A 15,273-nucleotide genomic window follows, 5' to 3' on the forward strand; every position below is an offset into this window, starting at 1 on the left:
ACGCCCTGAGTGTCCTGAGGGACGGTAGGGTGTGGAGCGTTGAGGAACTGTATTGGGGAATACTGGAAGTGTCTCGAAGAATGAGTGACATTTAGACTAACGAGGCCGGGTGGGGATTTCAGGTGTAGTGGGGATGTGGGGGAGGGACCACTAAAGGAGAAGAGGCCAGTAACTACCAGGAGGTGGTTTTTGAAAAGTGAAAAAATGTGGGGCAGAGAGTGGTGGCAGATAGGGACTGAGATGCAGGAGATTCTTGGACTTTTATCTGATGATGACAGAACCAGGGAAGGGTTTTACAGAGGGTTATTTGCCTCGTTAAAATGAAATTTGACGTGGATCTTACACCCAGGCTGCTATGTGTCTGATGAGGATTGTGCCCAGTATAGGACTTGGTTATGTGCTAGCTTGTATTTTAATCCTTTCTGCTCATTAAATGTTTGAATTGAATTGTATACTCAGTTACTGATTGTTTATGAGAGTGTCTGACCCTGCTGATTTGTAAGCTTCTGTAAACTTTGTCTCTTTGCATCTCAATCCAAGTTGAGCATTCACAAGTATTCCATGAGGACTTGATGAAGACATCATTGGTTTCTGATGTTGGTTTTCAGTGAAAAAAAAAAAAATTGACCAGTACTTAACTTATTTTAATGGCTTCATATAGAAGAACTAACATTTACTTGTGTCAGTCTTTGGCTAGAGGCATAGAATTTCTGTCTTGAAAATATGAGTTTAATTTTTAGCACATGTGTTTATACTGGTTGCAAAGTAAACATCTCTAGCAGAGATGACCCATCCCTAAAGTGTAGAAGATACCTGTGTAACATAACACCTGTCTATTCTGTGGCTCAGAATAGAAATGCTATTAAGTAGCTTCTTAACCCAGCAATAAAGTCACACTGAAAAAAGGTTTCACAAGAGGCCAGATATTTTGAAAGTCTTTTTAAATGCTCATTTTTATCGTAAAGCATTATAGAAACATCATGTATGTTGTTTCATATGACTGAAATGCCTTGACATATTCTAGACTATTGTTGAATATTCAACACTTAGGAGAACAACAACAGTTGACTTACCTTTATCCCAGGTAGTATTATGTAACTCATAATTTATCTGTTTGTTATTTGGATAAAACTCCTAAAATGCTTTAAGAAAAGGCTGTACTTTATGGTGCTGCTTTCAAGTTACCCTGTAAGATTCCTGTTGTTGGTGTAGTTACTACAGTGGGGTAGGAAGTCTATAATTTTTATTTTATTGTATAGCATTTCATGTCTCTGGTAGCATAGCTCACTTGTTTATGATTACTGGGAAGGGTGAAGGACTGTAAGTATAATCAACTAATTAGATGAATATGTAGTTAAAAGTCAGAAGTTATGATCAGAATGTTAAGTATGAGTTCATGATGGAATAAAATTTTACCCGCTAAGAGTCTTAAGCTTTTTATCATCCTCAAACGACAGCAAGATTACTGAAATCCCTGAAGCAGGAATGTAGCAGGACCCTTTGGGGCTCTAAAATCTGTGCTGTCTCACCTTAAGGGATGGTCGGCACCATAGCATCCCCTACACTAGGCACAGGGCAGCGCAGAAGGAGCTGTACAAAAATTTTATAAGTCATTTTTTAAGCTAGTCTATTCAGTTCTTATTCAGAATAGATTCTCAGTTGCAGTTGCATTTATGGTGGTTTGGTCCATATTTTAAAATAAAAATGACTTTTGGGGGATTTTTACATGGGATATATTTACAATATTCAGTGTGCTCCAAAGGTACAAATACATAATGAAAGTGTTTTATTTTGGTAGTTCCTCTATTGTTAGAATTTCCTAATTTTAGACATGATATTTTCTACAACACTTTCTTTTTTTCTTTTGAGTGCAAGAAAGATAATGCCTCTAGAAATTGAACTCACAAAATGTTTATTAATGGAAGAAAATATCTTCTTATTGTGTTATGCTGTTTTTTAAGTGGAACATACTATTTACTTATATCACGTCTTGTTCCAGAAAGGATTCCTAATGACTTACAAAGATATATACAACATTCTGTTGGTAACATAACAGAAATAAAGGAGGGGCTGAATTCAGGATTGTGGGAGAAAAATTAAGATGGAAACAGGAATGAGATCTGTACACAAAGTACTTGGACTGAAGTCTTAAGTATTGTTAGAGAGCCACAAATTTGACTCTGCTTTTTAGTAGCCAGTTCAGAGAGAAATATGATCAGTTACATGGTGCAGTGACCATAAGATAAAAGACCAATTTCTCCTTTGGATTCCCAAGGATTCCTTGTATGGAGAAACTCCTCAACTACATCATCCTTAAGTAAATGCAGCATGTATTTCAAAGGGCTATGTTGTGTCTTACTTTATTTTTTAGTAAAATCCTCATTGTCTCATTGTGTAGGTTGATGACATAACATCAAAACATAATTCAGTGAAAACAGTTCTGGTGCTGGCAAGATGCTGTGGTGTCTAAGCACTTAGATCTCTAGACTGGTTAACTTAAGGATCTGTTTTAGATTGCCTAGATAAGTAGATGGGGATTGCACAGTCTTCAGATTACGTTTCATAAATATTTTGTTTCTCAGTGGAGCTTTTGTTATGAGTTTATGAGCAGTGGGGTTTGAATTTGTGCTTCTCACAAGTTCTTTGAGTACATCTATTTTTTATGTTGTTTGGTTAATCACAGAGCCATGTTTTTAGTAGACATGTTTTATCATGGGGGGCATGAAAATAGAGGAGTCTTACAAGCACAAATATTTAAATGAAAGTCACCTCACCTCCACTCAAAGATGGGCTAAGGGAATACCCTTGTATACTAAGATTTATTTCTAGAAGTAGCTTTGGAGTGTTAACTCCCAACACAGAGGGCATTGGCTTGGAAATTCCAGACATATAATTTATTTTTAGGAAGGAAACAGATCCACTCATCTTAGATGTAGTGCCCAGTAAATTAACATATCTATATTTTGCTCAAGCTAAAAGGTTGCCGTTTTAAGTAAAAATAATTCAAATTTATCAAGTGCTAGCATGGGCCGGGCATGTGCTAATAATAAGCCCTTTATATGCTTTATCTCATTATTGTCTTCTCCCCTTATTGCCCTTCTTAAAAGAAAAACAAAGAAATGTGGTTCAGAGCAGTAACTTGTTCCAGGTCATACAAGAGCTGGTGGAGACGTTGAACTCAAATGACAGACTCAGTGTTCTGTACCTGGCACTTCTTACTACTTGAGGTGGATTAGGCTGAGCCCACAAGATGGAACTAGGCGTGTACAAGGAATGGAAGTAAACATGTTGGCAGGTATTAGAACCCACCATTGCAGAAGGGCCCCAACAGTTCCGGATCTTCCCGGAATCCAGAAACTACATAGTGCTACAAACTATGGGCATTTGGCCATAGTTTATAAAGCTGGGGAGAAATATGTCTTTGAGGTATTCATCAAGATTGGAGAAGTGGGAAATGCATATATTTTTTCTGTTTGTTATAAGTTTGTCTCATAAGATCAGGAAAACCACAATAATAGTTACAAAGATAGTATGCCATTCTGGAAAAGGAGGTTTGTGTTATATTTTAGAGTAAAACTTTAGCTGATATTCTCACTGCTGTGATTTAGGGTGAATTTAGATCATCCTTTTGTAGTGACATTGCTAGGTGTATTCTGTGTTTTATTAGAAATTGTATTACATTAGAGTTGTACAGATAAATAAACCATTATTTACTGTGAGTTTTCATATGCGTCTGTTCCACGTAATTCCAGATCATTTTATTTTGAAGTACTGTAATAGAGTTCCTACAGTATATTCTAAGTTGTGACCTAGCCTATGAAACTATAAAGAACAGAGAACATCCTTATTCTTCCTTAATCACTAAGCGATGGGTGGAACTGTCCTTGCCTAAATATAGTTATGTAACAGTGGTTTCTTAATTGCATTTCCATCGGGCTTTTGTCATTGTTAAGTAAGTTCCTGAAAAATGAGTTGGGCTAGTGACCTAAGTTTTGAACAGGATATTATAAGCAGAATACAAATTAAAAATATGAGAACAAACAAAAAACCCCACCATAAACTGATGAAACAGAACATCTAATATCCATTATAATTAGTGTCTCAGGAAGTAAAATGCTTGGCTTTTACTTAGCAAATTGGATTATATTTTTATTTGTATAAATTAATTAGCCTTTGCAGTTGGGTTGTAGTGTGATAAGTGTGTAGATTTTATTTGTCTGGGATTTCAAATGTTGTGTAGTTATGAATGAACACATCTCAAATACCATTTATAAGGAGTAATTAGATGGCAGAGTATTTTCACGCCCATATGCTAGCTGCTGATGCCTTTACGAAACATCATGTGATGCTACCTCCCCCAGGAAATAGAATGTCTGATGGGAGACAATACTGACATTCAGCATTTAAATCCTTTGAGTATCAGCTGTATGAAGTAGACACCACTTTCTCACAGACGCCTACTTTTATTTTTTTATTATTATTACTTTTTCTTTTTGATGGGGAGGTAATTAGGTTTGTTTGTGTTTTAAATGAAAGTACTGGAGATAGAACCCAGGACCTTGTGATGCTAAGCACGCACTCTACCACTGAGCTGTACCCTTCCTACCAGGAGCCAACTTTTATTCTTGCACATATTTGAGAATAAAAGGCAGGCAAATTTTGTTGTTGTTACCCATAAGAGTTTGTAGGCTGTTTCCTTAAAGAAGAATTTTTGCCTTTTCAGTACTTTGGTCTTGTAATTGAATAAATAAGTTTATATATATATATATATAAACTTAAATAGTGTTTGAGAAATAAGTTTGGATTCTTTTGAAGTTAAAATTCTTAGATTCTGACAGAAAAAACTGATTAGGAGATTGGATTTTAGCCCAAGTTCCATCCCCAAGCACAAATAATAATAGTTATAATGGTGAGTCTGCCATTTAGGTAAGTGTAATGCAAAGATTTCAGTTTCATTCTTCAGTGAACTCTTCAGCTGTATTTGGAGAAGAACAGTCTGAGTACTAGGAAATACTTTAAAAATTTTTTTCTTTTTCTGAGGTTAATGTCAAGGAGTCTAGTTTTTATAGTTATGAATTTTAGTGACTTTATCGAACTACCCAGTCTGGTAAACACATCACCCCAGAATATCTTCTGATCTTTATTAATGTATATGTTTTTGTTGTCTAAAACTGTCTACCTTTTATTTTGTGGTTTTGAATTTTTAATATTTTGTGTAAGTATTTCAGGACTCACCATAAGGTACATATGTGAGTTTTATTGTATTGCAAAGAAGTCCATTATTTAAGCTCTGTGTTACTGTGTAGTTCTACCCTTCTTTGAGCTGCCATAGATTTCCTAAACAGAATTGGTTACAGCCAGTATATTCTTCTTAGCTCCCAGTGATGACTAATTTCTAACCACTTTGCTCACATTAGAATTTTCTTGGTGGATTCACACTATTATCCTTAAATCATTAGTAGTGCTGTTTGTCTTAAAGTCTACTTTGTGTGATACTAGCGTAGCTTTAGTAGCTTTCTTTGGTAGATGTTGCAGGCTGTATCTTTTTTTCATCCTTATACTTTCAAATTTTCTTTGTCCTAGAAAGCATCATGAAGTTAGATTTAGGTTTTTTTTTCTTTAGTCTGACAATTTTAGTCTTTAAATTAGAATCATTAGTCCATTTCCATTGGATGTAATTGTCACTATAGTTGGTGTTACATCTGTCATTTTTTCTTTTTGACTCACCTGTTTTGGTCCTTTTTGCTTTATTTTTTTCTACTTTTTTGGATTATTTATTATCCAATTATTATTTAATTTTCCTTTCTAGTAACGTCTTCTTATATATTCTTATTATATAACGTCTTATTATATAACGTCTAGTTATATATTCTTTTGTGGTGTGGTTATACTAGAGATTATAAGATATACTCTTGACTTACTATAGTCTAGTGCAAATTATACTTTTATCACTTCTCCAATAATGCTAGAACTTTAGCATTGATATAATTGATTAGCATTGATTTGATATATTAACACCACTTGCCCTTTTCCTGCCTTGTGTTACTGTTTCACCCATTTAGATTCTACATGTATTTTAAGACCTATAAGAAATTACTGTTCCTTATAATCAATATTTACGTATACTTACCTACATATTTACTCTTTCCATTGCTCTTTATCCCTTCCTGTATTTCGGTGTTTCTGTTTGGGGTAGGATGATTTTCCTTTCCATCTCAAGAGTTCCCTTTGGTATTTCTTATAATGCAGGTCTATCCATAATGAATTCTTTCATTTTTTGTTTGTCTGAAAATGTCTTCATTTTGCCTTCATTTTTAAATAGTCAATGAACACCACATTCTAAGCAGGCGTTTATTTTCTTTTAACACTTTCAAAGTGTCATTCTATCATCTTTTGTCTTTTTTTATTTATTTATTTTTTTTTGAGAATTTAGCTGTTAGTTTTATTGTTGCTCCTGAGAAAGTAATGTGTCATTTTCCACTGGTTACATTTAAAAGTTAATTCTTTGGTTTTGATTATCAACAGTTTAATTATGCTATGTTTTTGTGTGGTTGTCTTTGTCTTTGTCTTTATTCTGCTTGGGATTCAAAGAGTTTCTTAAATTTGTGGGTTGTCTTTTCATCAATTTAGAAAATTTCATTCTTTCCTCTTAATATTACTTCTGCCCTGTTTACTGTCTCCTCTCCTTTTGGGACTCTAGTTACACATCTGGTAGAGTTTTTCACAGTGTTCCTCGTTTCTCTTTACACTTTTTTCCCCCCTATATCTTTTGTTAGTTTTTCTCTGTGCTTCAGTGTGGATATATTTTATTGACATGGGCTCTAGTTACTAATCTTCTCTTCTGTTGTGTCTGGTCTGCTATTAAATCTTCCCTTTGGATTCTTAATTTTAGTTAATATACTTTTCAGATCTAGAATTTCAGTTTGATTCTTTTAGATTCTCATTCTCAGTTGAAATTTTTCATCTTTTTATATGTTCTTTCCTCTTTTTTCTATTTTTTTAAAATAGGAAATTTAAATAACCATCATTATTTTAAAGTCTTTCTGTTAACTTCAGTGTGTGGATTGTCTGAGCATCTGTTTCTGTTACTTGTTTCCTTTTGGTTTTCAGTTAACATGAATGCTGAGCGCTGTGAATAACATGAAGCTCCAGATGATGCTGTTCTTTTTCAGAGAGGAATCCCCGCTCCCTTTTGCCAGCCAGGTAGAGTGGAGGCTTATCACCTAATCCTGTTTGGAATTGAGTTGATGGTTAAGGTTGTGTTGCCAGTTTGATAAGGCTACGTTTCCCTCTAGTTTGCCTTTAATACTGGCAAGTAGCTGGCTGTTCAGGGCTTCCAACTGATTGTCTAGTGAATTCCCTGGGGTCCTTCCCTCTGGTAGCTCCTATACTACAATCTTGGCTCCTGAGAATGAGATTGCTGAAAATTCCACTCTTGATTTTCAATTTTGTTTTGAAGCCCGCTTTGTACAACTACAGCATTTGGTAAATGTCTTCAGGGGAAAACCATCCTTTTGTTAGGCCCAGTTCTTTGACTCTCTTCTTTCACTGAGATCTTGACTCCTTGAGTGTTGCTTTTCACTTCTTCCAAGAGCTCTCATGGTTCCTCTGTCTGGATTCTCAGCCTTTTGCCCCAGAATCAGCAAATGTATTAGGGGGAAAAGTGGTTGCAGAATGTTACTTTCTTTCTCTATGGTTCCTTTCTTTTTCCAGAATCTAGGCCCTTTTAGTCTTGGTTGCTTCAGGTGCTTTCTGATGCCTTTAAACACTGGTTTTAAAAATGTATCTGGCTTTCCTAATTCTTAGCAGGAATGTTGCTCTGCCACCAGCTACTCTGTCATATTCAGAGTTTCCCACTAGGAATGAAGTTATGGGAAGAAATTAATCTTTTAGTAAGTGTGGTGCTTACTTTATAGCAGTGGTTCTCAAAGAGTAGTTCCTAGCTTCATTATCCAGGAATGTTTTAGAAATACAAATTCTCAGGCCCTGTCTCACCTTCTGAATCAGAAACTGGGCTGAGGCCCAGTACTGTCTGTTTTAACAAGCCTTCCAAGTGATACTTAGGCATGCTAAAATTTGAGAACCACTGCTTTGTAAGTTAGTCATTTTACTATTTAAGTTTCTCCTCCTATCTTCATTGGGCCCTGAAGAGTGTATAAACATGTTAAAACTAAAATTTAACTGAGTAAATCTGAAGATCTAATTGCCTTTATTAAAGGATGCGTGAATCAGGCAGCATCTCATCTGGCAAACAGATACTCTGAGTGTTTACACAGTATGGAAGACTTTTATAGTAAGGAAGAGGGACAAGGGAAGGAAAGTATCAACAAGGAGAAAATGAAACTTCATTGGAGGAAAGTAAAAGTTCAGGTGATGACTGTCTTCTCATTGACTGAGCTGTGACGTTTTCCATTGGCTAAGCTTGTTGCTGGGAAAGAAGGAGGTCTTCTTTCTCTTGCTGAGGTAGTAAAGCAGTTGCATTTCCTGTTTGGGAGTACAAGGTACGTCTCTTCCTGTTCCTGAGTCAGTAGCTGACGTCTTTCTGTTGGAGTAATTGATGTCTTCCTGTTTGGGGTAACTGATGATGAGGATGATGAGTGTAGTGGTGGTAGGGCACAAGGGCTTCCTTTCCAGGCCATCCTGACACCAATTCTATTTTTATTTTTATTTTTTTAATTTTTAGTTTTTCTTTTTAAATGGAGGTGCTGGAGATTGAACCCATGACCTCATGCATGCTAAGCATGTGCTCTACCACTGAGCTACACCCACCCCTGACACCAATTCTAGCTGAGGTTTTCTTTTACTAATTTTCACAAGGAACAAAGTAAAAGAAAGCTGTCTCTGCAGGTACTTTGTCAGCCTTCTGAATAAATCATGTAATAAATTTAGAAAATACCTATTGAGTACTCATCCTGTTCTTGGGCACTGTGTTGTCTACAAACATGGAGTAGACAAGTAAGCAAGTAATTGTAGTAGAACATGAGTATTATAATAGCTATATTTATAAAATGCTATAGGAACTAGAGAGAGAGGATTATTTTGTCAGTAGGGAAAGAGGAGTCAGATGTTATTTGAATAGGGTGGGATCTGAAGGCCGACAAACAGAAGGGTATTCTAGGCTTGTTCATAAATAAGATGACCATGTACTTCATTATCCAAAGCAGGTCACTTTTGAGAACCAAAAGAGTGCTTTTATGCCAGGACAATAGGCATAAGCCAAGACTGTTCTCACTAACTGAGATCTGTGATCACCTTATTTGTAAAGAGCAGGCAATGCTGTGAATCCACAGTTCTGTGTCAGCTGGTGGAAAATGCATTTATTTCAGTTATTTATAGAATTTGCAACAACTCTTATTGGATGGTTTATTAGTTTCCTAGGGCTGCTGTAACAAATTACCACAAACTCCTTAGGAGGCTAAAAACAACAACAGAAATTTATTCTTTCACAGTTCTGAACACTCGAAGTCTGAAATCAAGGTGTCACCAGGGCCATGCCCTCTCTGAAGGCTGTAAGAAGGATGATTGCTGGCAGTCTTTGAAGTTCCTTGGCTTGTAGCTGCACCCCTCCAGTCTCTGCGTTGGTGGCCACATGGCCTCTGTGTATGTCCTTGTGTCTCTTCACGGCTGCCTTACAAGGATACCAGTCTTTGGATTTAGGACCCACCCTAATCCAGTATGGCTTTATTTTAACTAATTATATCTGCAAAGACCTTATTTCCAAATCAGGTCACATTCACAATATTGGGGTCCAACCTATCTTTTGGTGAGGAGGGGAGTGGAAAACAATTCAACCCACAACAGATGAGATGGTTTTAGCAGCTTTTGAAAGTTTCTGCAATTGAATTTGGTTAATTTTTTGTTACACGCAAGGCACTTCTCAGAAGCTTAAAACATAATACAAATATTTGTTGGATTGAGCCATCTAACAAATCTGAATAAATACATTTCAATCCAGGCAATTGCGTTTTGGATTTCTCTCATCTCATAGACATGTGTCTGTCTCACTTTGCCCAGCGGTAGCAACCGGCTGAGGACAAAGTGGCTGCAGCAGAGCTAAAGCTTGGGGTATAACTTTGAAAAAAACAAAACAGAAACCTTTGATCATTGAAGCCACCTCCACCTTATGTTTTGCACTTTGCTGTTACTTTAAGCTGAGTTAAGAGACATAATTTTTGGTTGGTTACTTATGAGATAAATTGACCAGTTGGGGAATTGGCTGCTTCTGTGGAAGAGAGGGTAGAGCACGGTAGAATGGGGACTAGAGCAGCTAGGTTATTTCGCATGTAAATGCGAGTTATTCGCCTGGGGAATGGCATGCTCAGATTGGAGTCATAATTTCACTTCAGTTAAGAGGGTGTGACATGGTACAATAGAAGATTGTTGTCTAGAGTTCATTCCTTAAGAATGCTGCTGTGCTGGCCCTGCTCATTCCAGAAGCATAAACTATACATTATGTCCCATGGGTTTGATTATCATTTGGAATTATTTGGGCAGGCTAGTGTTTGGATACTTTGTTTTGTTATGTTTAACATTGGAACTCTGCCACTGATTCTCTGTGACATTCACATTTGTTTTGGAAGCAGTGTATTTAATGATATGAAAGTCAGTGAAACTTGGATACCAATTTGAACATGAAGTCTTTGATTAAAACTATAGTATCTTCATAATATATAAAGTCAAGGATTAAAAGATAACATAAAAAGAACACCTGTATAAAGAAAAAGGATGTCATAGAAAAATGAGTAAAGAAGAGGAAGAGTTTAACTCTTCAAAGAAAATATGTTAATGATCAATAAATACCTATAAAGATGGTTAATTTAAGGAAATACATATTAAAATAAGAAGTCTTTTTTTTTGCCTTTCAGATTGGCAAAAATTAAAAATTAATAATGCAGTTTTTATGAGTTTGTGGGAAAGTAGATTCGCTATAGGTAGGAAGGTAACTGGGTTCAATCTTTTTGTGAGGCCAGTTTGGTGGTATACATTAAAATTTACAATGTACAAGCCCTTTGACATTCCATGTCTGTTTCTAGGAAGCTATTTCCACTTTGTAAATGGTCTGCTCATATCCTTATCCTTTGTATCAGATTTACAGGTCTTATTAGTATAATTTCTAAATATGATAAAATGCTTTATTGTCCTACTTACTTAAAATATTTTTGCTAGTCTCTTATTTGCCTTTCTATTTTGGTTCTAAGTGGGGCCTTTAAAAAACTAGGTAGAAGTTTCATTTCATGTATTCAAATCTATTTCCTTTCTGATTTCTCCTGCAGCTTGTAAGCTGAGATAGACCTCACCTCTTTAGAAGTTTCATAAATACTTAATTTTAGTTCTTTTATTTTTCTGTTTGTCTTTAAAAAACTTTAACACCTTAAGATACTGTAATTAATTTGGGGGGATATCAGATTGCTAACCAGTTATTCTAGGAATGTTTATTGAAAATTTCTTTCTCTTCCTTCCTCTAATAATAAATTATTTTATGTATTAGCATATTCATTTTTGGGTCATTCTGTTCTGTAGTGATCTGCCAGTTCTGTTGCTAAGTTCACACTATTTTAACTAGTTTGCCAAAAGTTAGTTTTCAGTAAATTAAATTCATTTAAAATATTAAAATTTTTTAATCTGTTTGTTATTGCTGATCAAATATGGAATAATTTTGTCAAGATCAAAAAAGTCTTTTGGCATTTTATTGTCATTTATAGTGAACTTGAAAGTTTTGAAATATTTGCCATTTATATAATACTTAATTTTCTCGTACCGTGTCCTGGTATGTGTTGCCAACTATTTAAGCCTTCTTTTTTTTTTAATTGAAATATAGTCGATTTAGAATGTTTTGTTAATTTCTGGTATACAGCAAAGTGACCCATTTATACATATATATATGTTCATTTTAATTATAGGCCATTACAAAGTATCAAATATAGTTCCCTGTGCTTAACAGTAGGACCTTGTTACTTTATGTATAGTAGTTAGTATCTGCAAATCCTGAACTCCGCATTTATCCTTCCACTCCTGCCTTCCCTCCCCATAACCATAAGTTTGTTTTCTGTCTGTGAGTCTGTCTCTGTTTTGTAAATAAGTTCATTCATGTCCTGTTTTTTGTTTTTGTCTGTTTTAAGAGTCCACATGTAAGTGGTATCATATGGTATTTTTCTTTCTCTTTCTGGCTAACTTCACTTGGTGTGATGATCTCCAGGTCCATCCATATTGCTGTAAATGGCATTATTTTATCTATTTTATGTATTTAAATCTTATTTATATCTCAGTATTTTTATGCAGCACATAAATTTTTATTGGAATAGTTCCTTGATGTTTTTACATTTTGATACTGTTGGGAATGAGATCTCTTTTTATGTTTCCTAAACTGTTGTTCTTAGGCTATTATAAGAGTTTCATAAAATTCATATACACGTATTTAACTTGTTTCATATAAACAAATTATTTTTATAATAGTAAATAATTTTAAAATTAATTCCTCAGTGTTCATAGTGTTTTAATTTCTTCTTTCAGGCCTTCTAGATGTGTAGTCAGATTTCCTATACTAGACAGTAAGCAATACAAGGACTGAAACTTTATTTTTACTTCCATTTGTATCCCAAGTGCATGTCATGTAGTGTAAATCAGTATATAAATATTTGTTGAATAACTGAATGAGATCATGATGAGTAGAGAAAGCACTACAAGAATATAGTGACTGTCTCTAGGTGGTGTTTTCTCTAATTTCTACTTGTCTCTATGTCTCAGATTTTTTAGAGTAACCATCTTTTACTTCTATAACTGGAAAAAAGCTAATTTAAGGGAAAAAGCTTAACAATAAATTCTATTTCTTAACTGAGATTCAAGATAGTTTATCATTTTAGTAGAGTTGAGTGGATGTTTTCTATAAATCCCAAGTGAGTAGCCCAGAGAATTGATCTATGAGGACATGACACTGAACCCAAGAATAGGAAGCAGGACTCTCACAAGGAAGATAGGAGGAAGCTACTCAAATCTACAAAGTATTTTTTGTTTTATGAAATGAACCTGGTTTGCATGCAGAACCTTAAGGAAGAACACACACAATGTGAGCTTTGTACTGCTCTGGCCGTTTTTAGGATACCTCAACCCAGATTAAGTCCTAGCCCCGAGGCAGAGTTCACCAGAAACTCAACTGTCTCAGCAATAGAGATCTTTTTATTCCGACATCCCTAACGTGAGCGGGCCAGTTGAATTATGCGTTCTTTATGCCAGGTTGCTCAATAGAAGCCTAGTTATTGGAATGCAGTGCTCAAACAGGAATTGGGTATGGCCCCTCTGACCTCCCTCCTGGGTGCAGTGATGATGGTAGCTCTGGATTGTGGCCCGTCTGACTCGGGATAGGTCTTTCTGCCCAGGGAAGACAATTGAGTCTCAGAGTTGATCCCCCATGTTCCTCCCTAACTGAAGAGAATATGCTGTCTATATAGGAGTCTAGGTGTGCTGACTATACTGGCTTTGCCCCACAGAAACAGCTGTCATCGCCACTACATAGCCTTTCACATCATGGCAGGCAATTTTTTTGGTGGTTCACTTGCTCACTTTGTTTTCCATACTTAGAAACAGGAACAATCTGAGTGGTATATTCATCTGTTTGATACACATTGGTTCAATCATAGGTGTTTTTATGTAATACATTTTAAGTGGAATTTAAAAAAACTTAATTTGAAATCACAGATTAACAGGAAGTTGCAAAAATAATACAGAGAGGTCCTGGGTACTCTTCATCCAGTTTGCCCCAATGGTTATGCCTTACATAACTACAGTACAATGTCAAAGCCAATAAATTGACATCTCCATAATGTGTATGTATAGTTATGTGCCGTTTTATCACATATATAGATTCCTGTAACCATCACCATAGATAGTCAAGATACAGAACTATTACCACTAAGAGCTCCCTTATGCCACCCCTTTATAATCACACCCTGTACTGTTCCCAGGTTTGGTAATTCACTAGAAGGACTGCAGGACTCATGCACTCCTGGCTATGTTTTATTGTAGTGAAAGGATACCAGGCAGGACCAGTAAAGGAAAATGGTGCATTGAGCAGAATTTGGAGGATACCAAGCATGAGCTTCTAAGAGTCTTCTCCCAGTGGAGTTGATGGGGTGCATTTAATCCCTCAGCAACAAACTGTAGCAACATGTGTGAAGTGTTTTCTGTTGGGGAAGTTCACTTATGCCTAGGATTCCAGGGTTTTCACATAGGCACAAACACTTTCGTGATTGACCACAGTTACTACAACTCCAGACGCCCAGAAGGAAAGCAGTGTTCACCATAGGTCACGCGGACTGTCTAGACAAGTTGGTAAATGTGAATGGAGACTCCAAGTATACAAAACACCCTCATCAGTTAGTACATAAGGACACCCCAAGACCCCCACTCTCAGGAGCTGCTGAAGGGTCAGTCACACAAGCAGACCCTTTTAAGAGTGTGCATGATTTGCACAACTCAGGCCTGCTTGGTTAGCTTCTCTACACACCCTCACTTGTTGGAAACAGGACATAGAGAAACAGTTCTGGGTCCAGGGTGGAGGTGAGGGCTGGCTAGGTTGGGGTCAGTGCTACTTTAGGTAGAGTGCCCAGGGAAGGCCTTTCTGAAAGTACAACTTGAAAACTGAGACCTGAATGATGAGAGAGCAATCACCATGTGAACCTCATCTGGGCATTGGAACACAGTGCAGAGACCCCCAAAAAGAGAGATTGAAAGGAGGCCTGTATTTGTTTTCTCTTGTTGCCATAATAAGTTACCAGAAACTTAGCAGCTTAAAACAGCACCCATTTATTATCTCAGAGTTTTGTGATTCACAACTCCTGGCCAGCTCAGATGAGCCCTCTGTTAATGATCTTAAGAGGTCAAAATTAAGATGTCATCTAATCTGGGCTCTTATCTGGAGACTCTCAGGAGACTCTGCTTCCAGACATAACTTAAATATTGGCAGAATTGAGTTCAATGAGGTTATATGACTGAGGTCTTCATTTCTTGGCTGGCTATCAGCAGGGGGTCATCCTCACCTTCCAGAAGCCACATTCCTTACATTTCTCCACCTTCAAAGCCAGCAATGGTTCTTTGAATCCCTCTGGCTTCCATTCTGGTCTCCTCTTCTGCTTTATATTTTAAGAACAATTTTATTGAGGTAGGATTTACGTACCGTAGAATTAACCCATTTAAAGGGCGCAGTTCAGTAGCAACCATCACCACAACCAACTTTAGAACATTTCCATCACCTCAAAAAGAAACTCCATACCCTTTAGC

At 36.3% G+C, this 15,273-nt stretch overlaps 1 protein-coding gene across 8 annotated transcripts in view; it reads left to right on the plus strand.

The window, feature by feature from the left end:
- The window catches only part of LOC105089697 (rab5 GDP/GTP exchange factor), a 94,920-nt gene that overhangs the window by 1,377 nt on the left and 78,270 nt on the right, over positions 1-15,273 (plus strand). The window contains exon 1 of one of the 8 annotated variants that reach the window (XM_031432790.2): positions 7,117-7,203. The exons of the other annotated variants lie outside the window; for them this stretch is intronic. The gene's annotated coding sequence lies outside the window, so the exon portion shown is untranslated. Of the gene's footprint in view, positions 1-7,116; positions 7,204-15,273 lie in introns of those variants that run through there. 8 annotated transcript variants of the gene reach the window in all.

Source organism: Camelus dromedarius, chromosome 24 (assembly GCF_036321535.1).
Source record: "Camelus dromedarius isolate mCamDro1 chromosome 24, mCamDro1.pat, whole genome shotgun sequence".
Lineage (NCBI taxonomy): Eukaryota > Metazoa > Chordata > Mammalia > Artiodactyla > Camelidae > Camelus > Camelus dromedarius.